The sequence below is a fragment of the Wyeomyia smithii genome, chromosome 3, assembly GCF_029784165.1.
Source record: "Wyeomyia smithii strain HCP4-BCI-WySm-NY-G18 chromosome 3, ASM2978416v1, whole genome shotgun sequence".
Lineage (NCBI taxonomy): Eukaryota > Metazoa > Arthropoda > Insecta > Diptera > Culicidae > Wyeomyia > Wyeomyia smithii.
The window spans coordinates 2188625-2216608 of record NC_073696.1 but is presented as its reverse complement, the minus strand read 5'-3'; the positions used below and the strand labels follow the sequence as shown (position 1 = coordinate 2216608).

At 40.4% G+C, this 27984-nt stretch overlaps 1 protein-coding gene across 8 annotated transcripts in view; it reads right to left on the bottom strand.

The window, feature by feature from the left end:
- The window catches only part of LOC129732609 (uncharacterized), a 283879-nt gene that overhangs the window by 238337 nt on the left and 17558 nt on the right, over positions 1-27984 (bottom strand). The window lies entirely within an intron of this gene.

The window sequence follows — 27984 nt, the reverse complement described above, 5'->3', positions numbered from 1 at the left end:
AATGATTTCGGTGTGCTAAGAAGCGCCGTTGGTGTTTTTATCTGGTGGTGTAAACTCTCCGTTACACATTAAAAAATTGTTCAATCACAACAATGGACAAATTTAAATATACACAATTCAAAAAAAAAAAATGTCCTCGAGCTCGAACTGGAAGAAATGAAAGATTATAGCTTTCCAAGCGTTCTTGTGAATTTTGGTGCCCTTAGTTAAAATAGAAGTGCGTCAAAAAGCTACGGAAAAACTTAATTCGAAAATTCAAAGACTCATCGTGGCTAGGAGCACCAAATTTCACAGAAATACGGTAATCGTTTCATTATTCATCTCAAGGTGCACCTCTCATTTGTTCAACTTACCGTCGAATTTCCACAAATTTTGAAAGTAAATCTAATTGCTTCTCGATTTTGTCAAGTGTTTGAAAGTTTTACGTTGAAAATATGATAAAATATGACAATAAATTGATCAAAAAAGGGATGGTGATATGAATAAAGGAGCAATTACCCTAGTAAAAAAACTATACTCGTTCAGTTGTTCCAGTTTGTGTTCCAGGACAATTTTGTTTCGTTTTTCGGGTCAGTTGTTGACACAATGGGTTCAATGATGGCAATTTCGGTCACGGGTTTCTTTAAAACACGTTTTATTATGTCAAAGCCGACGTTTCAAGGATATAATTCCTCGTCCTCAGAGCAACTACGATTAATAGTTTACAATTTACATAAATTAGTCCCACGAATTAAGTTATTGCATACACAACTTACAAACAAAACAGACAAGTTCTGGTCGAAATATGGTGCATTGGTGTAAAATTGCTTTTGGTTAACTACACTACACTATGGATATAAAATATGCAAAATATTAATTTATTTGTGACTTTTCAAAATTTAAAAACGCAAACGGATAAGCTACACTTACACAGTATCTTCCAACACACATCAAACACGATTAAATCCGTCGCGAAATGTTGCGTCAAAACGGAGAGAAATAATGTTGCAAGACAGAGATAGAGAGTGCTAGAGACTGTAGTAGTCTGCATCAACATGTGAGAGATCGCAGCGTGCCGGAGTAAGCGATGCTTAAGTTGTTCGTGTCCGTTCTATAATTTATTGCGGATCTGTCACATGCGATGTAACACATTTCTAACACCTGTAATGCTTGAATCCTGTCATCCGAAGTCAAAATTCTAGTGATGGCTATATTGAAACTGTGATGCTCTTCTATCGCATGCTTCATCAACGCCGTCTTTTTAAACTCATCTTCCCTTCCCTCCCTCTCAGTGCTAGAATCTCTATACTGTTCGTAGCGTTTCATGAGAGAGCGGTGCGCGGCAAGACGGTTTTTGACAATCGAGTAATTGTTCATGGAACCCATTAACTATTTATTGGTCAAACACCGCTTAACATAAAACAGCAAAGTTGTTAACACAGGTATGTCCTAAATCTCAAACTGCAAAATAATAAAAGATCATAGCTTTTCAATTGTTTCTGTGAATAGTGGTGCCCTCAGCCAACTCCGAAGTGCTTAAACACGGCAGAGACTCTAATGAAGTTTTTCAGTAAGCAAACATAGCAGCGACGAGCCCGGTGAACAATTACTCGAGCTTTTGACGCTCCAAATTTCACAGAAAATGGTTAAAAAATTTTACTCTTTGGTAGGGGCACCAGATTTAATAGAAAATAATTGAAAAACTGTCGAAAACTATATTGACATAAGAGAATAAATATGCGGCCCTTCTGCTCAAAATAGTTGCGCTAGAGAGTTGCGCTTCTTAAACATTCCCGTGAATTTTGTAGCCCCTAGTGTATGCAGAATTGTGTAGAAATGCGTAAGAGTTTAGCATAGTAATTGCTCGCCGGGTTTGTCGCCTTAACGTTCTATTTACGAGAAAACTCATTTAAATCTCCATGAAAGTTATCCGTTTTATGGGCACCAAAATTCACAGGAACACTGGTCAACACTGGTGTGGCCCTAAAGCTCAAACTAGAACTAGAACTAGAAAGATTATGGCTATAGCCAATCCTGTGAATTTTGGTGCCTCCAGCAAAAGGAAAGCAATTTTTTGAACCATTTTAATTTAAACCATTTTAATCTAAATATAATCGCATTTAGTGAAAAAGAATCCTTTTTAAAGATTTAGAGCACCACTTTATTATCACTTGGAATAAATGCAGAACCGCGCATTTCAAGTTTATCAAAGATCTAAGAACGTGTTTGTGGATTTGAGAAGGTCCGATTGTAGTTTAAATTTGACATGAGGAATGAAATATTCTACTCGGAGGTAGTGAATCTCGTAACCGCTTTAGTTCCTTCGAGTTTGGCCAGCTCTGCAGGCAACAGCAAATGTGCGGGAGTCAAAACTTCACAGGTATAAATATTTTTACGACGAAGCTTCTTCATCTCGTCACCTTTGCTATACGCTCGTCAGTATGTCTATTAACAATATGCAGCGCAGGCCGTTCTCTTTTTTAAATTTCGTCATTCTCCCACCTTCGCCGCGTCCCTCTTACAGTGGGTGGAAAAGACTTCGAATGTTTTATATTTTCTCGAGGTTTCTTACACTCTCAACAATCTTTTTCTAAAGTTTCATGAGAGTCGGTGAATATACCGTTTGCTGGTAGCACTTCGAATGTTGCTGTGTCAGGCAATTTAGGTGGTTTTTATGTTCGAAAATCACCATTCAAAACTCAAATTCAATAAACTTTCTCAAATTTGACCTGATTTTGGAGCAACAAGTTATATATAGGAAATATTCTGTCATTTTTAAGCGACTGCACAAAATACAATCAGTTTTAGAATTAAGCTCAAAACAAATTGCTGGAAGGCAAATAGATATGTATTTCGGAACGATCGGATAATCTACATACTATGGGATATCCAACGTACTTTGACGTACGATTTCTCATTTTTCCTTGACAAGTCTATTAATTACTTTCAATGTGCCATTGAAAGTTTTAAAGTCGGTCTGACGACTAAGAAGCTATGAATTTTTGAAGAAAGGTTGTCTATTTTTGAACAATCCCAACTTAACAAGAAGCACCCAAAGAACCAAACAAAAAATCAATGTTGAGCGTGAACTGGACAAAAAGGTAAATCTGGTAATCAGAAAGGTCTAACGGCATTTTATGTGAATAATATTTTGTTGTTTCTATGTTTGTTTTTTTCCGACTTATCAGAGACCTGCCACTGTGCGCCTCCTTGTTGCGTTAGTCCTCTTCGTAGGAGTTTGATAGATAGAGTCCCGTGCATCTCGTACTAGGCTTTGATTCGCGTCAGGGCGAATTCAACGTCTGTTGTGTAATAAGAATTATGCACGTTGGTGCTGGAGCACCTGTCGCTCTGGCAGCTGTGATGGAGTATTTTGCTATAGAAATATTGGAACTGGCGGGTAACGCTATTAAAGATAGTAATAAAATCAGAATCATTCAACGTCAACGTTGGCAATCCGAAATTACGAGGAATTGAACAAGCTTTATGTTCGGCCGAACTTTTAAGCTGATCTGCTCCCGAAGTAATCGGAAAAGGAAGCAAAATTCGATTAATCGAGCCTTGCCTAGCCTTGGGCTGCTACATTTCGATTCGGAACTTGACCTTCTGTTTATTTATGCACCTACTTCGCAGCCGACTGTTTAGTGTATAGGACAATTGCGGGGCTAGCGCTACGATCCTACTGACACTAACTGTCTCTCGAGCCCAGACTCGAACCTACGACGACTGGCTTGTTAGGCCAGCAGCGTACCTCGAGACCATTTACCAATGGGGATGGGTAAATTTCTAAGAGCGGCTCTGAACCGGTCATTTACAACTACGAAAACTAATTTACTTGTGATGTTGCCTGATCGTGATATTTCGATTAACTTCGATTTAAGTTACGATAAATTTTGGTGGTCTTCAAGAACTGTGTTTCATTTCCGTGAGCCGTTAACCCGCTCGCCTTTTCTTTTATTGAACCGGTTCATATGAGCGGCTCGTGAGCCGTTTGTCCATCCCTAGGTGTTCCTCCCAAGAAACACATATACGCTAATCATACTGCATTCTTATTAAAAAGATTGTACCATGACGATTGGATACAATCGTTATGAAATTAGAGCCGATCGATTTATATGTTAGTTAGCACTTTGTCGTTTCTTCTTCTTTTCTTCTTGTATCTTATTTATTTAGAAATTGATCAAACGTTATTTAGGGAATAATCGCGCACAGGTTTATTGACAGTACTGTCCTTGAAACATTTTGTAATTCTAAATTAAAATTTATTCGATAACTTTTTTACTATGCATTTTCACTCTGTAAAATTTATGACTTCTCTAGCTTTTGATATTCATTTTTGCCTTATGCAAATTTTTGGTAATTATGCAAAATTTCCAAAAATGACACAGATTCAAAAGGATAAAATAATGATTACTTCGGCATTTTAAATGCATTAGAATGTATTGTTACCTATGCTTATACGCTTTACATCTCATTTTCGGGCTTTGTATGCATGACTGTTGCCAAATTTTTAATTTGTTTTTAATTCCGCGTCGATATCTTCCATTAGGTCATATTATATACAGATGGATGAAGAACGTGCAATGTTTCTAGATACAAAAAAGGCCACCTCACGAGGAGATGTTCGACAATTCGAATTTGTCTCAATTCGGCCATAGGGCCAGTATTCTCGCGTGCGTTCTATTGTTGCGGTGATACATCATCAAACTAAATGAGGTAGGATCGCGTAACGTCTTTCGCAGTGGATATAATGAACTCGCGGGCGCGACATTTGTTAACCCTCTAGTGCTCAAATTAATTTTTAGACGGACTTCTAAAAGATCTCTATGAAGCCTTATAAACATTTTTTTAAGTTTTTATTAAAGCTCTTTAGAGGTTCAACTGAAGACCGTCTAAGGGCGGCACTGGGCACTAGAGGGGGTAATATGAAATCAGTGCCTCGTTTACCAAAACGAACCCTGCTGCATACTTTGCCTTTTCTCCAGCATCCCAGTGATTTCTCGTGGAGGTGCAGAGGTGTTCTCGGCCTTCAACAAAGCGAGTATCACATCAACATATTCCCATACGCACTCCTTCATTGACCTGCATTCGGATGCGGCCGGCGCTGGAATTGCCTGATATAAAGATAAGGGTCACCAGTTTTTACACATTGAGGATGCATGTTAGTCCCAAGCATCATCTGTTGGTTCTCTGTGTAATTACAGCTGATCTGGCAATAACGGAAACTTCCAGTTTCCGAAAATCAGTCTAAAATGATCAAATACTAATAATATGACCAAATACCACTCAATATGGGTATGGTCAAAATGTTCGATTCTCAACACTGTATTCTTATACATTTTATTTTGTTGTTGGAAGTATGACTAAAGGAGAAGAAACAAAAATCAATTGTGGTAAAAAACCAACTTCATCCTTATTAATTCGTATCTAAATAAAAGATTATTGTCTTTTCCTCTCATTCAAAGAAAGACGAATTGGCAACAAAATTTAACGGTAATGATTCTCATTTTTTAACGTATTCGACCTCATGCGAATACACCATAGGTGATAGTTTCTATAGCATTTCACAGATGCTTTCCACAACAACAAAAACACGGCAGAGAAACGTTTTCATCAACCAGATTGACACGTCCTGCTTTCAAATTTAGTATCACGCCGTGCTATTTTCGGCGAGCCAATCTTAGGCTGGCAAATATAGTTCTCCCCCGTGACATCGCATAAAAGGTAATGAAAATAATAAAAACCAAGACCTGACCGGTCGCACGCCATTCGAACGTGATTTTTGTCACTCACTATACGTTGGCAGCTGCCCATAAAACAGGCCGAGTGCACGAGACGGAGGCACCAATAATATACACAAGCATATCGTACACATATATACATTCGAAGTCAACCAGTTTGTGGCACAAATGCGACCGAAAAAGCTAGTTATGTTTTGCTACTGCCGACGACGTGACATTTCTCATTTGTGTCCTGGACAGCTCATTCGTTGCTGATTTTATCCCCGCGCGCTCACCGTGGAGAACTGCGAGGCGGAAATTGGGCCACCGCAGCGCAGTGGGATTCCAGCTTGACTCCCCTTCCTCAGCACCCTTCCTCAGCACGGTGAGGATTATTTTTTCTTTCAATTAGCGAATCTGATTAAATGAGACGCCCGTAGATGTAAGGAAATTTACAACACATTTTCTGCTCCGTGAGAAGAAAGGGAAATCAGCGAGTCTTGATAGCGTTGATGATGTTCAAGCATGAATTATCGTATTCAAGCATATGTGATAAGAACTATCCAACATGCGATATTACCAAGCTATTATCCCTCAACTTATTCGGAAGAAAATAACGGTCTTACAATTTCGAATTTTATTTGACTGCCCATCAAGTCGATTTTCGCTACGAAGCTTATCATGGCAGAGAGGACAACCGATGGTTGTAAAAAAATTTCCTGACACTTACCGGGTCACTGTTGATGAAAGAAGAAAAAAAAAACAAATAAAAACATCTCAATCCAAAGTGTGCCACAGCAAACTGGAAGGTGAAACGAATAAAAAAAAGCATGACAGAAGCTATCACGAGTAAGCTTAAAAGTTTGCTGGTCCGTGCAGTGTTCGCACGCAGTAGAGCTGGTAGGGGGACGACGACGACGACAACTGTGACAGCGTATGTGATTTTTCATAGCGTCTTCGCTTAGTACCCGCCAATCCTGGGGCAGCTTAGCTGTTGTTACGCTCGGATGTTATCTGGGAAATTTCCGCAGCGGTAATTCAGCAAAGTTACCTCCAAATCTTCGCTTCGTATTTTCGCCTTCCGCCTGAGATTTCCCCGTCACACCATTTTTTTAGTACTGAATTTTGATGACTTTCACATGGAGGGGTTCGCGGTGAATCATTTTCTGATATTAGAAAGTATGTTTATTCTTCTGAAGGGTGACACTTTGATTATACACTGTAAAAAATCGACACGCTACAGCCAAGTGGATTCCACTTACTTCTGTGCTAATAGATGAAACATTCCATATCTACGTGGAATAGACATGCGTTTCAGTTCACAGCACAAAATCAAGTGTCTTACACTTTGGTTTGCCATGTCATGCATACCAAAATCAATAATTTTACACTCAGATTTTAACGCTTATCCACGTCAAGTGCCGAAACACGTTAAAATACCGTGGATTCCAATAAAAATCGATATGGATCGACATAATAGAATAATTAGGTTCGTTTATTGACATTTATATGTAAAGATTAGCGTGTGATTTATTTTCAGTGTACAGATCATTACAATAAATTATGAGAAAAAAACGATGCGCCTCCATCGGAGACAAATAAATGGAGACGCACTATCATTTACAAACAATTTGAGATTTCCATTGAAACCATTTTTCCTCAACTCTACTAGTGCTTCACATTCTTAATCTTAAAGCCTCAGTTATTTTTAATTGTTTAATCTACGCCGCACAGCAAGACCCTCTGCAACGGTGTATATCCTGTCACTGTGGAGAAACTTTCAACTACTTCGGAAAGTTATACAGCCACTCTGCTTGGGCCAGAGCGAACTGCATGCTTAGGAACGTTAAGTAATTAGAGGGAGGAATGGCAAATTAATTTTTTAAGTGCTTTCTCCAAGTGGCTTCCCAAGAATATTCGCTAGCTGCCTTTCGTTGTGTGTTCCTCAAGCGTTTGATCTGAAACTCTAGATTCTTTGTTGAGCTTTTTTTTTTGAAAATTGTTTACTTTAATGCTTGTAACTTAATTCGATCCGTTGCAGTGTCACGCACAAAAAAAAAGTGCTGAGCCACAGAATCAAGTCTAGCATTAAAGCAGTGTGACCCGTCTTGTATCGATTAAATTCCATCCGCTCGGTTGAGAACAAGTGAAGCCCGGACCGCAAATTTTTTTTTGCTCTCTACGCTCGCCTCACCCGGATGCGTTCCACCCAGTGGGACGATGCGCAATAAAATCGTTGCTCGGAATACGAAATGTTTTTTTTTTGCACGGGGCTAGATAGAGTGGGGAGAAGGAGATGGCACCGGCTTTGTTCCACTGGTTTTTTTTTCGAATGGCTTGTTTGCTTCCGGTTAAATTTATGAGAGTAGCAGAAAAAAAAAGATTATGTTCTATACCCCTGTTGTTCGAGTGGATTTTGAATAGAATAGAAGGCTGAACATAGAAAAATTTTGATTCGATGTATCGAAGTTGCTATAAAATGTGCAGGAATAAAAACAATCGTCATCTTTTAATTCTTCAAATCAATGTCAAATATTTAGGCTGCACAATATAATCTAATTTTTATATTTTATGTTCACTTATTACCGTCATTGATTAAATAGTTCATCTTCGGGATGCTGCTAAAATTCAAATTTCATCAAGTTTTCTGAGTTATTTGAATGATGTAACTTATCTGCCACGGCAAAAAAAATATATTTCAAATTTTAACATCAAAGTAAAAGATTCTAATCTAGACGTTTGAAAGTCTCAAATCTAGATGTTTAGAAAGTCTAGATAGTGTACAAATCCAACACCTGGATACTCTAGTAGATCTTAAAACACCTTGACAGATTAGATAACGAAAAAAAAAAAAAAAAAATTATGAAAAGTTCACAAAGTTTAGAAGAGAGTCTAGAAAGTCTGGAAGGCATATAGAATCTCGATATTATATAAGTCATCATTAGAAATGGGAATTGGATGGTCTTAAATTTATATGTCAAGTGATGAAATAACAGGTTTGGTTTTGTCCTAGAGCTCGAATAGACAAAAAACTTAAGGTTATAGTTTTATATTCATTTCTTTGTGCTCCCAATCATCTCGGAAGTGCGTCAAAAGGCCGCAGCATATAAAGCAACTGGAACAGCGAGTCCACCAGGAACGTGCCTCACACCACATTATTGAAGCCGTGACCAGGATCGGCAAATCCTCTATGTCAAAAACACACTCATTGTGGACGACATTGTTACTTTTACAGAACAATATCACGAATTATCTTTGCGACACCAGCCAGGGAATAAAGCATTCAATTGCACTTTTGATGCCATCGTGAAATATGGGAGGGAATCTAAAAATTTGTTTCAGTCATTCTAATACAAGGCCTGTTTATCACTGGTTCCTGAATTTTCTGCACTTGCTGCTAATCTGGGAAGGCACAATAACAACGGCGTTGACATCCTCGATGGCTCCGGAAAGCGTCAACTGACCTTCCGGTGGACAACTCTACTATCTTCACTCAGCGATGCTTGACATTTTTTGTTTTTTTTTTTTGAATATGAGGCTGGACTGAAAAATTCATGACAATCACTGAAGAATGCAAAAAGTGTTTTTAATGACCTAAAGGTCGAGTTGCGAATCGGAATGTAGCTCCACGGCTTTGATTATATTCACTTATTACCATTTAATTAATGTATTGATTGAATACTTTACTTTCAAGACTTTGGTACCATTTAAATCTCATCATGTGTTCCGAGTTCCTCGAATATTACAATTTAACTACCACTAATAGTATGAACCTGGAAGTCAAAACTATAAAGTTGAGAATGTCTAGATAACTGGATTGATAGATGGACGTGGTTTTCAGAGAGCGTCAGAGAACGCCTGGCGGACAACACTACTCTCTTCACTCAACCGTGTTCAGCAAATTTTGAATGAATACGAGGCCATGCGGGTTACACTCTAGGCGCAATTGCGGTTGGAAAATCTAGATATCATAATGCAACACTAAAGGATACCCAAAGTGAGCTGAAAAAGTTTGAAATGACAAGCGAGGGTATGGTGAGAAATCTTATCTTTCGCTCTGACTTTGAACCGAAGTTTTAGAAATAAAAGCTGCCTTCTGCCTCCTATTCTCCAGTACTGCTCTCCCTACCAACCTCTCTCGCCCTAACTTCGGTCTTGCTGATTTGAAATTACCCACTATTGCTCTGCTCTGAGTTTAATGGTGACTAGGATTTCATGACACGCATTTACACGCTGATACACACCACAGGTATTAAAAAAATACTTAACTTGCGACCAGCTCCACAGATAAAATCATTACAGGTAATTGAATCAAGGCGTTAATGTCTCGCTGCACCGAAAAATACTTACTCATAAAACGTCATCTTAAGTTCTCGAGCAGTTAGGAGTACCTACAGAATCGTGGGGTACGATATTGGAGCATTCACTCTACACGAGATTACATGACGAGACACTGCACGACAATGGAAAGGGCATGATCCGACAATCGAACAGCTGTCTTCATAGACAAATACGTGTGTTGGAGTCAATTTTTGTAAACCACGCTGCGATACGATCTTTTTCCAGTTCACACAGTGCTCCAACGATACGTGGTCCGTCCGGCATATCACCGAGAAACAAGAAACCCTTCGCGACGACTAAGTTTTCTACAAACGCCATCACAGAGGAACTAGCGAATGAGAATGGAATTACCACCCGGCTTGGTATGTCATTTCGACAATTCAGGAAACTGTCATTACAGGAAAAACTTATTCAGACTGTCGACAACTGTTTTGTGAGTATTACGGCCATTTTGGATGAGATAGCGAAAAAGTTACGATTGAAAAGGAAAACGGTTAACGCACAACTTCAAGGTACTATATATCCCAAAGTTCAAGCTATTTCACCTTTGCATACTTATTTTTTCCAAAATAAGTCTAGGCTGTCTTTTGAAAAGGGCGAAACTTTTTTCTGCCGTTTTTTTTCGTAACCCAATATAATTAAAAAACGGTTGATTCTACAAAAACCTAAATTAATCCACCTAGCAGTCAGACCCAGCCTTTCTCATTCAAACAAATGCAGTTCTGCATGAGGATGTTTTAAGAGGTAACAAATATGTCCATAATAGTTGAACGCCCCTCCCTTTCCTGGAAAGGAGGGGTTCCATACAAATGAAACACAAATTTCTGCACATCTCGAGAACTAACTGAGTAAAGGGAACCAAATTTAGCATGTGACGAGTAACTTTCAGAAAATTGCCTGAATTTTCATAAAAACTATTCAAAAAATCGATTCGAAAACAAAGAAAATACGTGCGGGAAAATGAGCTATCATGTGCAACACAAAACTTAATCGTTGAAACGTATAGCCGGTTTTTCAACACGCTCCGTAAGCGCCGGTAATATAACAATAGGCTATTGTTCTCGATAAGTGAGGAATTCTCTGTGTCGGGATTCGGTCGATATTCCGACGTGATTATTTGATTTTTGATTCCTTGGTTAATAGTGCAGTGAACTAGTGGGAGGAAAAGGTTACACGGGCGTTGGTGGCCCGGATAATCGGTTGAAGTGACACCAATTCAGCGACAGTGGAAAGAGTGCCATATTTCCTCGGACGAAGGTCTTTTTACAACTGTCCCTCAGGCCTGCTCCGGGCAGAAAGTCGCAAGTGCTTTACGTTCGTTGTCCGTGATTTTTTTCCGGATCTCATTTGGTGTCCTACTGGTGAAGTGGTCGAAACGAAACTCGTGTCAACTTGAAGAAACAATACTCTTAAAGTGTGTGAACTCATCAGGAAGCTTAACTGATTAATTCTTGCGAGACTAGTGAAAAATTGATAGCTTTACTAACGGGACGACAGACTCCACATAGCAAAGTAGGAATATAGTAACTACTATGGAATTTGTGTAAGGAGTTGAGGATCTAGGTTCGTTTAAACTGGGTGAGTACTAAATTACACCCAGAACTTGATTCAAACAGATAACCCGCGGCTGACCGGCCGCTGGACAAGATGTCCACCCCAGACCCATACTTTAGTGGGAACGGACCTGGAGGGTCCACCGGGAAGATAGATGGAACAGATAGGAGGCGAACATTGCCCGAATGGCGAAATCTACACATTAAGAAAGGAGAATTGAAGATTCTCCGTATGAAAACCAAGGATGGTCAACATTTTAACAACCCTTTCGTTGTCCGCACTACAGTAGAGAAATGTGTGGGAGGAAAAATAGAAGGTGCCTTCCCCGAAATGCGAGGTCTTTATTACTCACTCAAAGTTATGAACGACATGCAAGTTGAAAAACTGTTGGCGCTCAACACATTAATTGACGGAACGTTGGTCGAAGTTACCTCTCACCCGAGCTTAAATGTCACCAAATGCGTTGTGTCATGCTCAGATGTTCAACACATTCCAGAGGACCAAATTAAGGAATGGCTGAAAGATCAAAAAGTTGTAGACGTGAGGAAAATTACAAGAAAAACTAACAAAAGCAGAATAAATACGGCATCAATGATCCTGACCATAGAAGGCACGATGGTACCGGAGTTTATAGAATTCGGGTTCCTACGCGCCCGTACCCGCCCCTACTACCCGGCTCCAATGCAATGCTTCCACTGTTGGGAATTTGGACATCCAAGAATGCGCTGTCAACGGGAAAAGCCAGTATGTGGAAGATGCGCCCAGACACATGACATACTGGAGAACGAAAGTTGCATAAATGAAAAATTTTGTAGCAGATGCAACGTATCAAGCCACACGATTTCAGACAATAAGTGTTCATGCTATATCAAGGAGAACTAAATACAGCACATTAGGGTCGCTCTCCTACCCAAATGCCAAACGCATATACGAAGCCAGCCATAATCCCTGCTCCTATGCCAGTATAATGAGCACAGGGAAAGAAGAACAAGTAGATATGCTGACTAAAAGAGTAGAAGAAATAACACATAAACTGATAGAAAAGGATCAACGCATACATCAGCTAGAAGAAAAACTGTCCGTCAACAACCGATTGGAAACGGTACAAAAATACGGTACAATAGAAGACATGATCGAAAGAATGAACAAAATGGAAAGATACATAGAAGCAAAAGAACAAGAGATTACTAAACTCAGTTCTCTTATTCGGAAATACTACCCCTCTCCCATACAACCTCAGTCCTCCCCCTCAGCAGCCTACCATTCTATCGATAACAGCCCTCCCACTTGTCATGATGGATTCCTGCGACCCAGGAGCATAAGCCCTATGGACCCGAAAACGCCAGCCAGCAACGTCCTTAACAGTTTGGAACAATGCACCCCGAAAAGACCCATGGCAGACACAAAACCGACAAACCGCAAAAATATAGTGAAAAAACAAAACTCCCGCGAACCAGATGACCAGCTTAGAGATACTTCGATGGACACTGACTCCATAGAGATCAAATGACAGCCTACGCAAACAACTCGATGGCCTCCAACCCTTCCCTAGTTACTTATTGCTCTAAACCTATCCCAAAATCTTACAATGTTCCCACCCATTAAATCCCACCCGCAATTGGAGATAAAAGAGGCCTCAAATACCCCATCCATTCCTAAAACTCACACCAAACCACCATCATTAGCACAGCATGAGAGCTCTACAACGCACCACAACCTCCCTAGCAGAATGCAATTAAGGCCCAGGAAAGCCAACCTTGCCCGGGAGAGTTACGGCCCCTCCGAACCGGAAGCTACAAGAAGAACGGAATCGGTGAATAAGCCGCAATCGCCCGGGGACGGGACGCACAAGGGTTTAACAACCTGTTCCCCGTTTGGAAACCAAATCGAAGAAAACAGCAGAAAGAGAAGGACCAGGGCGGAAAAGGGCAATATTGCCTATCCCCTGGGAGAACAGGAAACTAGGCCTGGGAGCCACAGCCCCGTCGTACCGGACGTTATAAGAAGAGCGGAATCGGCGGACCAGCCATGGCACCCAGAGCCCTCATCTAACGGGACGCACAAGGATGGCAACATTCGTTCCCCGTGGATAAATGGAGGAGAAAGTAAGGAAGAAAAAATAGAAAGCAGGACGGAAGGCAGGATAGACAAGAAAATTGGACGCTTAACCAGGACGGAAAAGAGTCGGATGGCTTATCCCCTGGAAGCAGGAAATGGAGTAGCTAGAAGTTACGGAATCGCAAATCAAACAAAGGAAACCCGCACTACCCAACACGACATGAATGCCGTAATAATAGCGGAAGAGGTCGAGGAAACCCCCACTCGGAAAACTTCATCTGTCTCTAGGTGGGCTAGTACTCCCGCACAGTCCCTGGCGGAAGAACAGCGGATCTGTATCAACAAAGAGATGACGATGGCGAACACCATAACAAATACCGCACAATCAGCGGAAGAGGTCAAGACACACTCCAGGAATCCCTGGCTTGAAACCTGGAGGGTCAGTACTCCCGCACAGTCCCTGGCGAACAGCCCGCGGATCTGTGTAGATCAGCACAGCGCCCCGCAATGTCGAAGAACTACAGTACTAGTGTCTTACTAGTCACCCACACCCCAGGAAAAACATGAACCCCTTCGCAACCGTATTCTACCCAGGGAATTCCACACGATTATCGCATCCTCAAAACCCATCCATCGTCTCACAAGCAAAACCACTCTCAAATCGGCTACCTATAGCGATTCAGTGGAACATAAACAGTTTTTTTTTCACAATCTGACCGACCTCGAAGTGCTGGTCAGGGACAATCCAGCAACGGTTCTTGCGCTACAAGAAATTCATCGAGTCTCCCCAGGCAGCATGGACAGAACACTAGGAGGGAAGTACCCCTGGATCCATAGGCAAACCAACAGCATTTATCACTCGGTTGCCCTTGGAATCCACGTTGGAATCCCCCTCACACCGATTCAACTCGACACCGAATTGCCGATCATTGCCACTAAAATCCTCGCACCGATACCTCTAACGATAGCTAGTATTTACCTGCCATGCCAAAAAATCCCGGACCTTGAGAGAAAATTAAAAGAAGCAATCCAGCAAATTCCTGAACCTCGTCTTCTGCTTGGAGACTTTAACAGTCATCATCCAAAATGGGGTAGCAAAGAGGAGAATAAACGTGGATCCATTGTTGCGGATGTGTTAGAGGATGCCAACCTTACCATTTTGAACGATGGCTCCCCTACTTTCTTTCGAGAAAACAAGGAATCCGCTATCGACATTTCATTAGCCAGTGAACAAATGGTATCACGACTAGAGTGGAATACATGTGAAGATCTGATGGGAAGCGACCATACACCAATTTTCATCAATATCAACAGCGACTCCGCTAGCATCATGAAGCGACCTAGGTGGCAATTCGAGCAAGCAGACTGGACCCTATTCAGCAACCACATCTTAGCAGCAATCCGTGACAATCAGCCTGGTAGCATCCCCGAACTTACCGACGCGATCATTCGAGCGGCAGAGCTGCGATTCCGAAAACCAGCCGAAAGTCAGGAAAAAAAGCATTGCACTGGTGGTCGCAGGACGTTAGTAAGGCTGTGAAAGCACGCCGAAAGGCCCTCCGTGCCGTTAAACGGCTGGAAGCACAACATCCCGATAGAGAGTCAGCCATGGAGCAGTATAGAACACTGCGAAACAAATGTCGGCAAGTTGTTCGGGAAGCGAAACGTGCATCATGGGAAGGATTTTTGGACAATATTAGCGAAAAACATACCTCCACTGAGGTTTGGGGCCGGATCAACTCCATGAACGGTAAGCGGCGAACCACAGGTATAACCCTCAAAATAGAGAACAGGTACACTCGAGATTGCCGACCACTTTGCAGATCTGTCAGCGATCGATAACTACTCGATCGAATTTATTCGGAAAAATGACGTTTCCGCCCAGACAGTTCGAAACACTCCTATCCCCGATACAGGCCCAAATGATGCCATTAATGCCCCATTCACCATGGCTGAGCTCGATTTTGCCCTATCCAAGGTCAAAGGACAGTCAACAGGGAACGACGAGATAGGGTACCTCATGCTGAAAAATCTTCCTCTATCAGGAAAAAAGTGCCTACTCGAACTCTTTAATAGCGAATGGACCGAAAGAACCTTTCCACTGAGCTGGAGGCATAGCTTGGTTGTGCCCATCCCCAAACAAAACCATCGGAACACGGACCCTACTGGCTACAGACCGATCTCATTAACTAGCTGCATATCGAAGACAATGGAGAGATTAGTTAACAGGCGGCTAATGCACTTCCTGGAAACGAATGGCCTTCTCGACTCTCGTCAACACGCTTTTCGATCAGGACTTGGGACGGGGACGTACTTTGCGGCACTAGGACAAATACTCAAGCAGACCAGAAACGGGAATGAGCATGCCAATCTAGTATCTATTGATCTGGCAAGAGCATACAACCGAGCCTGGACCCCAAAAGCCATCCAGCAGTTAGCCACCTGGGGCTTGTCAGGAAACATCCTCCACTTTAAAAAAAATTTTCTAATAGAAAGGACATTCCAAGTAATGATTGGCGATAAGAAATCGAGAGTTATTCAGGAGGAGACGGGGGTCCCTCAAGGGTCCGTCCTTGCGGTGACACTATTCCTCGTTATTATGAACACAGTGTTTCTTGAGCTACCAAAAAACATTCATATCCTGGCATACGCGGACGACATCCTCCTAGTCTGCACTGGAAAAACAATGCCGGCCCTTTTTCGGAAGACACAAGCCGCGGTCAGAGCTATAGTAAAGTGGGCAGCTGCAAATGGCTTCCAACTAGCACCAGATAAAAGCGCGCTCCTGCACTGTTGCAACAGTAACCATCGCACCGAATCCCGGAAGATTATCGTAAACAGTATCCCTATAAGACACCAAAAGACGATGCGCATCCTTGGAGTGTTGCTCGACCGGAAACTCACATATAAACCGCATTTCACCCAGGTTAAAGAACGTTGGAAACTACTGTAAACCTCCTCAAGGCAATTTCCGGGCGCCGTACGAGTTGCAGTCGAGGAACCAGGCTCAACGTTGCCAAAGCCTTACTGGATTCCAGGCTCCTCTACGGACTGGAAATAACCTGCAGTGCATCCACAGAACTGATAGCTGTACTCGGTCCAACATACAATCAATCACGAAGAATAGTATCGAATCTGCTTCCGTCTACTCCAACGTACGCCACGCACGCGGAACTTGGTACGCTCCCGTTTGAAATGATGGTAAATCTCGCCATAACCAAAAGAGCCACAAACTATGCAGAAAAGTCAGCGTCCAACGATAGAGGGGTCCACCTACTCGCCGAGGGGTCCAGATCCCTAACCGAGCTGGTCAAGAGCTCCCTCCAGTGTCGCAGGTGCATTGGACCGGAGACAGGGGCTGGTCCCTTCCCCCATTGCGTACTTATTGCAGCCTGAAACATTTACCACGAACGAGCCGAAATGCACAAGAATGGCGACAGCGGAACTTCTTCTCGAAAAATATCCCCACCACACACAGAGATTCACATACGGCTCCAAAACTTACGAAAGGGTTGGTTTCGGTATCCACGAAAGCCTCGAAGACAAATTTTACCGACTTCCAGACATGACATCGGTCTTCACTGCGGAATCAGTTGCAATCTTCACAGCAGCTACGACTCCATCCGACAAGCCAATCGCCATCATCAGCGATTCACTCAGCGCGATCAAGGCTCTCGAGTCTCCCACAGCTCGTCACCCATGGATTCAGAAAACTCAAAAATACGCCAATCCGGACTGCGTATACATTTGGATACCAGGGCACTGCGGAATTCCTGGAAACGAGGATGCAGACAGGCTAGCCGCACGTGGTCGAAGAGGTTCGATGTACACGGATGAAATCCCATGCGCGGATGTAAAAAAATGGCTGGATAACAAAATGCGACAAAATTGGGAGGAAAAATGGAATAGCTGCAGAAACCTGTTCCTACGTAAAGTAAAAAATACCACCATAGCTTGGAACGACCGGAAAAATTGGAAAGAGCAAAAAATTTTGTCTAGACTTCGAACGGGACACACTGGGGTCACACACAACATGAGCAATTCTGGTTCTTTTAGAAAAACGTGCCCCATATGTAATGTCACAACAACAGTGGAACACATTATTTGCGTCTGTCCAGAGTTCGAGGAACCACGGCGAACAAATCAAATTACCAGCAGCATTAGAGAAGCACTCAGCAACGACCCAATAGCGGAGAACTCGGTCATCCAATTTTTAAAAGACTGCAGATTATTCGATTCGATATGAAAGCAAACTGTTTAACAAAATGTAAATAATTTTCTCACATGAGGTGAACCAGCCGCCGGCTGAAAGCCTCAAAAATATAGACAAAAAAAAAAGAGTAAAAAGAGAGAAAAGTCTCAGTATAGTGTCGCTTTACGATCTTTTTCCGAAGGCTGGCTGCTCCTTCTGACATAAAAATAATTTTGGAGAAAAACATTCTCTGTTTCATGAAATCAATTAGTTTTGATATGAATAGCTGGACAGCCACAGTATCGTGCGTTAAAATTCTGATAAACTTATATTTTTTATTTTCCATCCCTCTTATAATAAATTTCAAAAGGATGAATTGTCGCTCGAGAAATATTCCAATGATAACCTTGAGCTGCATTTTGGATAACAAATGAGTAGTTTTCCGAAAAGTCGCAAATCACAAGAAGGCAGCTTCTGCCAACGAATCTTTTCTGTCCTTAAGATCTCATCGCTGAGCATTTGAGCTGAGCAGACGTAAACCAAAGCGATTGCTAATTTATTCGAAAGTTTCATATCGGTATAAAATCGAACAGGGGTTTAAAGCTTGCGGATCAAGCCCCCAAACGCGGCGATGGATTCGTTGAGGAAGCATACTCTCTTCATCGATATTCGAGGACTGCGCAAGATTAGGGATGAAAATATATTCATCTTCATCGCAAAAAACCTAAAACTGACACCAGGGGAAGTTGCTGCCATACAAATCGATCGAATCGAAGGTGAAGTCTTCGTGGAACTACGGACGCAAGAAGCGGTGCAAGAAGTGGTGGACGCATACGACAATAAGTACGCAATTAATCACAATGGCACAAATCACCACATGAGGCTGTACGTCGAGGATGGAGAAACAGACGTTAAGCTACATCATCTACCACCAAAGATGCCGGAGGAGGGGATTGAGGAGTATCTATCTCACTACGGCGAGATCATCCACATCAGGCATGAAATGTGAAAATCACAATTTTTCGCACAAACACCGAGTGGCGTACGTGTTGCGCGTATCCGCATGACCGATCCAATCCCATCCTTCGTCAACATTCGAGGGTACAGCAGCCATTGCACGTACACAAATCAAATTCAAACCTGCAGACACTGCAACCAGGAGGTTCATTTCGGAGCCAGTTGTGCAGAAAACCGTGCAAAACAAACCACGCAAAACAAAACATCTTCGCTATACTCCAAGGTACTCGCAAGTGGGTCCAGTGAGGGAGCAAACTGGATGCCTAGCAGACAACAGCCCAACAACAGCAACAAGCACACTTCTCGTTGCAACAAAACAACACAGTACAACAGCAACCACAAAGTCTCTTCAAACGGCCGGCGCAAAATTTGGACACTCAGCCTCGAGAGAAAGCAGTTGAAACTACAATCTTGGATACACAAAATACAACTCAGCAACACGGAACCCGATCACACAGGACATCAATTAGCAGCGTGGCAACTGCGAGTCCACGTACCACACCAACGAACAGTAGATCGAATTCTCTCACCCGAGAAAAGAAGGGCACGATGGAGATTTCGGATGAGCCCACCACGGAATATCCATCCTCTATAAAAAAGGCAAGTAATTGAGTACGACATGGCAAACGTAAATAGTCCACAATATAACACTTACACTTTCGCGACAATTAATCTAAACGGCATCAGCAATACAACTAAAATAAATGCAATGAGGGCTTTCATATACACACTCGATCTCGATTTTGTTGCTCTTCAAGAGGTAGTAGGGGTTTGTATAAGTATTCCTGGCTACACTATGATTTTAAATATCAATGAAACGCAGTGTGGTACAGCAATAGCTGTCCGCAACGGTATAGATGTTAGGCAAGTGCAGCGGAGCTTAGATTCGAGGGCCATATGCATCGAGCTGGGAAATGATGAAAATTTGATCAAAAATATAAACATATATGCATCCTCGGGATCAAACAATCGAGCCGCTCGAGAGGCTTTCTTCAACCAAACAGTTCCGCAATATTTACAAAATCACGCAGCTCACACCATTATGTTACTTACTTACTTAGATGGCCGTACGTCCTAAGACATGGCCTGCACAACGTGGTTCCGCCAATTCACTCGGTCCATGGCTGCCTGCCTCCAGATCCGCGGGCACCCGGTACTTTGCAGATCGTGCTCCATCTGGTCCACCCATGTCGCTCGTTGCGCCCCTCGCCTTCTCGTTCCCGCCGGATTTGAAGCGAACACCAATTTTACAGGGTAGCTATCCGGCATTCTAGCTACATGCCCTGCCCATCCTATCCTTCCAGCTTTAGCCACTTTCTGAATACTGGGTTCACCGTAGAGGCGCACAAGCTCGTGGTTCATCCTACGCCTCCACACTCCGTTCTCCTGCACACCGCCAAAGATGGTTCTTAGCACCCGACGTTCAAAAACTCCGAGTGCTCGCAAGTCCTCCTCGAGCATTGTCCACGTCTCATGCCCGTAGAGAACGACCGGTCTTATTAGCGTACACCATTATGTTAGGTGACTTTAATTCAGTCACTGACCCAGTTGATTCTACTGACATCTCCAATATGAGCCCTATGCTCAGAAGATTGTGCGACAGTTTAGATTTCAAGGACGTTTGGAAACACTTCAACCACCAGATCGACTACTCTTTTGTTCGTGGACGATCTATGTCCAGAATTGATCGAATATATGTTACCCAAACATGTCTGGTGAACGCAAGATACTGCAGACTTCAGGCAAATTGCTTAAGCGATCATAAGGCAGTTGTATCACGGATAGTCCTACCATTGCGAGCACGCAACGTTGAGCGACCTTTTTGGAAGATGAATAACCAGCTGCTGACCGAAGAAAACATGAATGAATTGCGGCTTAAGTGGAACTATTGGGTTCGTCAAAAGAGAAATTACAGCTCATGGGTTGACTGGTGGGCATCCTACGTGAAAGGAAAAATTGCATCCTTTTTCCGGTGGAAAAATTCTGTGGCTATACAAACGCGCTTTTGAGGAGCACCGGCAACGAGATTGTACAACCGAAATAAACAAAATCAAAGCGATAATGCTGCAAAAGCAAAAACAGTTTACCGATTCGAGACGAAAAACAACTATATCATTTCTGGGAGGTGAAGATGTATCGATTTTTCAAGTTGCGGATCACGAAAATAGGCGCCTGGAAACCAACATTGCAACATTGGAGGTAAACCAAAGACAGATCACGGAAAACGCAGAAATTAGTCGCTGCGTTTTGGAGCATTATCGAAATCTGTTTGACGAGGAGGAAATCGAAGACGATCAACTTTTTTATCCTAGAAGAATACTGAATGCAGACCACGAGGAAAACGAACGGATCATGGCAGATATTTCGCTAAACGAAATTTTTACTGTTATCGAGGGATCTGCCGCTAACAAGTCACCCGGTAAAGACGGCCTCACAAGAGAGTTCAACATCAAAGCCTGGGACATAATAAAGCGGGAATTTGGATTGGTGATCAACGAGATGAAAAACGGAGCTATTAGACATGACCTGCAAGACGGAATAATTGTGTTGGTACGAAAAAGAGGAGGAGATAACAGTTTGAATTCGCTAAGACCCATCACACTATTGAATGTAGACTATAAAATACTAAGTAGAGAGACGAAGCTTCGACTGGAACAGATCGCTACAGACGTACTTTCTGCACACCAAAAATGTAGCAATGGAGATCGTACAATTTTCGAAGCCACATGTATGATCAGGGATCACATTGCATTAGCAAAACAAGACGGAACAGGAGGAATTATCATCGCCTGTGACCTTAGCAACGCTTTCGATAGAATCAGTCACCCATACCTGCTAACGACGATGCGTAGATGGGGAATAAATACACAATTTGTAAACCTACTGACCAATCTAACAGCTCAGTCAAAATCGCAAATAGTCATCAATGGTTGCACTACGGAAAGTTTCTCAATCGAAAGATCTGTTAGGCAACCCAAGTAACACCTGCAACATCTTTTTCGAAAAAAATGAAGGAAAAAGTTATAAATAAGTCATAAATAAGTTAAGAAAACATGATGTTTTAATCAACTCGTATTGATGTTTTAAATCGGAGTGACAAGTTGAAGTTATATATACAATACGAATGTTGTTAAAACGGATTAATGACATGTTAATAACAATTTTTTCTTGAAAATATAAGAGAGACAACAGAGTTGAATATGTGTTTGACAGCAAAACATAGCGGAGGCAAAATTGAAAAATGACCGCAAAGTACAACAACAAAATATTGTGGAGAAAAATTAGAAGAAATGGTAATTTTTTCAAACAGAAGAAAAATTTGCATATTTATATACGCATCTAATTTAAAGTTTAAGACTACCCAGCTCGTAGAATCGAACAAAATACGGGGTAAAATGTTGAAACTAAATTGCAATAGTTCAAAATTACCGGAGGTAGTATTTTTCTCTTTGATCCATACTTTGAATACATTGTAGATAATCAGTTAACTGTTCAATACAAATGATAAAAATCAAAAAGATAACAATAAATCTAACGTTACAGTTTTTTATTAACGGAATATGATATTGTATGATATTATTATTAGTTCATATTATTTGATCCATAACTAGTGTCTTATACAGAACTATCCATGTCCTCCTCTCTTCCAGCTTCCACCGGTTGTCTCACAATTTTTCGAGACCTGGTTCGGAATGAAGGAATCCTGCGTTCGCCACCATCTAGAAACCGTTTCATTTCAGTATGTTTTTGCCGGAGATAATCACTGAACGCTTTATGAACAGCCTGTGTTGTGTTCTTCTCTGTCTAGAATTGCCTACCCACGGATAAGGTATCAACACATTCGGCGTAATCATTTTTCGAATCAGAACTTAAAAAAATGCCTTTCCATCTCTTTTCCCATTTCAATCATATTGAGACCGCACAAATCGTGATAGTTTTTCGAAAAAAGAATTTTCATTGAGGCTATTTTCGATTAATTTCAATTTCTCATCGTCCTCTATGGGGAATAGTATTTCCATTTGATCGAAGTTTTCTTTTTTCTTCTTTGCTGCTAATGCTGGTGTGGACTCCGCTTTCAATTCCATAAATTTGGAAGCATCTGCCATGAATGAGACGACTTTCGGAAGCCATGCTTCAATGCGTTTTAATCGCTGATCTATATCATCTAATGTGACAGTATGTTTAGCTCCAATGACGTCGTTATTATTAGGTTCATTTAAGTTTATTATCTCATCGGTGTTCGAATGTTCAGTGATTACTTTTATATAGCACCCATTCTGTAGCTGCGCATATTGTTTACCATCAACAGATTGTAATGGACTTGATATAAGGAGGCCAAGCTACATTAGAAAAGAATTGAAGAATTATTAATAAAATTTTACACTCGTTCTCATTGATAAGAACTTACGCCTTCTGTGGCAACTGCCTGATCCGTTTTGCTTGGAGATTCATCTTTTGAAACCATTAAGGGATTCAACTTGATGTTCATTGCCAGGTTGCTGTACACAAACGGTGGATTTCGTGGTATAATCATTATTCCTGCTCTTTGTTAGTTCCTTCAAACAATCAAATATTCAGACGTGTCATTAATTAATAATTATAATAAGTTTTACATACCACTGATAAATCATCCGATTGGGCAGCCAACTGATATGTTTTTGGTTCAAACTTTGCCTTCTTTTTGGCTGGATGAGCACGCATTCCACGATTAGTTTGAGCCGCGTCTTCCGAATCAGTAACATTTTCCAACTTCCGTCCGATCTCTTCTGCAGATTTGTATGTATTTGCACGACCGACAAGTTTACAATTTTGCTTAAGCCATTTCGATTTTTCGGGTTCTGAATCTTTTTTGACTGACAACGCAAGTAGATTCGATGGAAGCCAATTAACATTATTACTTGCTACCCATTTGGATGGCACAACAGATAGAACTGGTTTCGACATTTTAGCTTTTCTCGTTTGCACGACACAAAACTTCATTTCCGCGGCACACAAGTGTTCACAACTGTTCAATGACAGCAAGTTCGTTTTCACTCTTCCTTGTTGGTTAGAAGCAAGGAGATGACAACGTTATTATCTTTGTGAGCAACATTCTGTTACTTCCTCTACTCGCTCAACCCAAAATGGTAATTTGGTAAATGGTAAACGTTTAACTAATATACTTATTAACAATAACCACTGAAATCTTTCTTACATGTTTATCATAAAGTTCAAGCAGTTATCACACTAATGAGTATCTTCCCGAAGCACAAAAAATGGATGCAGATTTTGCATGGAAAAGAATACACATGTAACCCCCCTGGTTGAAATGTCTTGACCAGAGTTGCCATGTTCTATTTTGTATTACATTTGCTGGTTTATCTTTTAATGGTTGAACTGGTTCTGTTGTAAAGGAACTAACAATTCTCTCGTATCAAAAATTATAGCATACTCAACCACAAGATGATAAATATCTTACATCCTTAGTTGTATTTTATGGTTTACATGATTATATAAAACACTAGATGCGAAATTATAGTAACGGCGCAGAAAACTGTAAAACACAAAACATTCTGTTCATGTGGCATCATTGCCGATAGATTTTGTTTACAAATCATTGTTGGTTGTAGTTCAGGCTTAAATCAGTTGTAAATGTGCCTTATTGGTGTGAACCATTTCTTCTTTATCAAGTACAGTGCAGACCGAAAGTACGGTTTTATATTCAAAATTATAATAAATTAGTTTAATCCATAGATATACTCCTTTATACATATTTTAGTTTGGAGCATGATTTCATTATTTTTTTAATACAGTAGTAAAGAATGTTAGAATATCGTTTCGTACTTCACGCAATTCTATTTACAACGGTGATTTTTCATTGTTGGATGAATTTCAATAGATTTAGACTATAGACTTATACATTGGTTTTACGATTCCTACCCTAAATTCCGCCAGATTTTACTCTTTCGTTTGTTAGAAGCGTAAGAAAGTTAAAGAAATTTAAGAAAGTAAATAATTAGTACATAGTGCCTGACCGCGTAGTCACCTTATACTTTTGCGGGTGATGTTGTTTTTTTTTTTAAATTATTTTGCGATACTTGTCCCGAATAAAGCTTATAGATTGTTATATAATAAGACAAAATCTTTGAGCAATTGGTGTACCCATTCAACGAATGCGAATAATCAAAATGGTTGCCTCATTAGCCCAAGTGAAGCGCAAAAATAATATTCTATACCATTTTGCTGTGCTAAGAGCACGTCTAATAATAAAAATCAATCAAATATATGTACCTCAGACTCAATGCTTTAGAGTTCATCTATTATGTTTTCCTTTATTTGAAAATTTTGCAAAAAATATGTTTTTTTTTTTTTTTTTTTAAGGGGGGATTTGTTAGTAGCTTAAGTATTTATGATAAATATTAGTAAATAATGAGTATGTGTGTCCAATCACAAATGGTGACTTCTCAACACTGTTAGAAATTTGTAATTTGATTTGTTAGGATTTGTTTGCTTTCGCAATTAGGACTTATCATTCGTAGGGATTCAAACCTACTTGTCAGAAAAGGGGAAGTAAACTTACAACTAACTTAATTGCTAACTTATTGGCTATAAAGAGAGCTTATCGTAGCAATTGAGGATTGCAACGATTTTTGTCGAAAATTGTTAATAATTTTATTTGACATAGCTTCTAATGGTTCAACACCAGTAAGTCTATGTAATTCGAGTGTACCAAACCAAGGAGGACGCTTCAAAATCATTTTCAGAATTTTATTCTGAATCCTTTGGAGCGTTTTCTTTCTTGTTGAACAGCAACTTGACCAGATCGGTACAGCATAAAGCATTGCTGGTCTAAAAATTTGTTTGTAAATCAAAAGTTTGTTCTTTAAACAAAGTTTAGAATTCCTGTTAATGAGAGGATATAAACATCTCGTATATTTGATGCACTTGGCTTGTTTACTCTCAATGTGCTCTTTGAAAATAAGTTTTTTATCATTAATTAGTCCCAAGTACTTAACCTTGTCGGACCAACTTAAAATAACCCCATTCATCTTGACAACGTGATTATTGTTTGGCTTGAGGAAAGAAGCCCTAGGCTTATGCGGAAAAATTATCATTTGAGTTTTAGAAGCATTGGGAGAGATTTTCCACTTTTGCAAGTAGGAAGAAAAAATATCTAAACTTTTCTGCAATCGACTGCATATGACACGAAGACTTTTTCCTTTTACGGAAAGGCTTGTGTCATCGCAGAACAATGACTTTGTGCATCCTGGAGGCAAATCAGGAAGATCTGAAGTGAATATGTTGTACAGGACTGGACCCAAGACTGAACCTGGAGGTACACCTGCTCTGACAGGAAATCTATCAGATTTTGAATTCTGATAGACAACCTGCACAGTTCGATCAGTAAGATAATTTTTTTAAATTTTGATTAGGAAAATTGGAAAATTAAAAGTTTGCAATTTCGCAATCAAACCTTTATGCCAAACACTGTCGAATGCTTTTTCTATGTCTAAAAGAGCAGCTCCAGTGGAATAACCTTCAGATTTGTTAGCTCGTATCATATTAATAACTCTGAGCAATTGATGAGTTGTGGAATGCCCATGGTGAAATCCAAACTGTTCATTTGCAAAAATTGAATTTTCGTTGATGTGTGACATCATTCGGTTAAGAATAATTCTCTCAAACAGTTTACTTATTTAGGAAAGCAAACTGATTGGTCGATAACTTGAAACTTCAGCTGGGTTCTTATCCGGTTTTAAAATGGGAGTAATTTTTGCATTTTTCCATAATTTGGGAAAATATGCAATTTTGAAGCAGCAATTGAAAATTTTTACTAAAAATTCCATTGTGCTCTCAGGGAGATGTTTGATTAGTATATTAAAGATTCCATCGTCACCAGGTGCTTTCATATTTTTGAAATTTTTAATAATTGATTTAATCTCATTCAAGTTAGTTTCAATTATTTCTGCAGGTAAAAAATTATGGGAAGAAATTAAATCAAATTGACGTGTGACTTCATTTTCAATTGGACTCACAAAATTCAAATTTGAGTTATGAACACTCTCAAACTGCTGAGCAAGTCTTTGAGCCTTTTGTTCATTGGATACAAGAAAACGTTCACCATCTTTTAAAACTGGAATAGGCTTTGAAGGTTTCTTAAGAATCTTCGACAGCTTCCAAAATGGTTTTGAATATGGTTTCAATTTTTCAACTTTAGTCTCAAAATTTTGATTTCTCAGAAGAGTAAATCTATGTTTAATCTCTTTCTGTAAATCTTTATAAATAGTTTTAAAAACAGGGTCACGAGAACGTTGATATTGACGTCTGCGGACATTTTTCAAACGAATTAGAAGTTGCAGATTTTCGTCAATTATTGGTGTATCAAATTTCACTTGAGCCTTTGGAACAGAATAATTCCTGGCATCAACAATTGCACATTTTAATGCTTCCAAAGCGGAATCAATATTCACTTCGTTTTGCAAATCAAGCTCATTATTGAAATTTCTCTCAATATGAGTTTTGTATCTTTCCCAATTAGCCTTGTTATAATTAAAAACAGAGCTCATAGGGTTCAAAACTGATTCATGTGATAAAGAAAAAGTTATTGGAAGATGGTCAGAATCAAAGTCAGCATGTGTGATCAAATCACTACATACATGACTTTGATCTGTTAGCACCAAATCAATTGTTGAAGGGTTTCTTACAGAAGAAAAGCATGTAGGACTATTCGGAGACAAAATAGAATAGTATCCTGAAGAACAATCATTGAATAAAATTTTGCCATTGGAATTACTTTGAGAATTATTCCATGAACGATGTTTAGCGTTAAAATCGCCGATTATGAAAAATTTCGAACGATTCCGAGTGAGTTTTTGTAAATCACCTTTAAAATAATTTTTGAGCTCGCGTGTGCATTGAAATGGTAAATATGCTGCGGCAATAAATAAAATCCCAAGTTCAGTTTGAACTTCAATTCCCAAAGTTTCAATAACTTTCGTCTCAAGATGGGGAAGAGCACGATGTTTGATTCGGCGATGAATAACAATTGCAACTCCACCGCCGGAACCCTGAATCCTATCATATCTATGAACCACGTAATTGGGATCGTATTTTAATTTTATGTTAGGTTTCAAAAATGTTTCA